The following is a 454-nucleotide window of genomic DNA, read 5'->3' on the forward strand; positions in this document are numbered from 1 at the left end:
CAAATCTTGGTTTCTTGGCCTGTCTTTTAGCTTCAAAAAGAACATGTTGGAGGCGTGGTTTTGTTCCTCTCTTCTGAAAGGGTTTTGTTGTGTTTGTCATGTTGGCACATGTACAAAAATGGTTGTGTCATGTCCCAGTTCTAAGTGGGAGTCTCTGTGGTTAGGAATTGGCACAAAATCATGGTGTGGCTCAGAAAAAGGGTTTAGCCATGTATTAGAGTCACATCATCATCTCTTGGAAAGCCACGATGAAGATCTGAATGATTATGAAAAGCCAGGTTAGACACTTTCAGTTGCTGGGCTAGAAAGTGTTAGAGAAAGAAATTGGATTCTCAATCTCAATTACTATGCTATCACACATGATATAAAAATTGTCCATTTTTCCCCCTGATGGAAACTGCATTGAGATTTCCAGGAATGCTGTACAGACTCTCATCAGTTCATGCTGAAATAA

The sequence above is a fragment of the Nestor notabilis genome, unplaced genomic scaffold (assembly GCF_000696875.1).
Source record: "Nestor notabilis isolate BGI_N333 unplaced genomic scaffold, ASM69687v1 scaffold8062, whole genome shotgun sequence".
NCBI lineage: Eukaryota > Metazoa > Chordata > Aves > Psittaciformes > Psittacidae > Nestor > Nestor notabilis.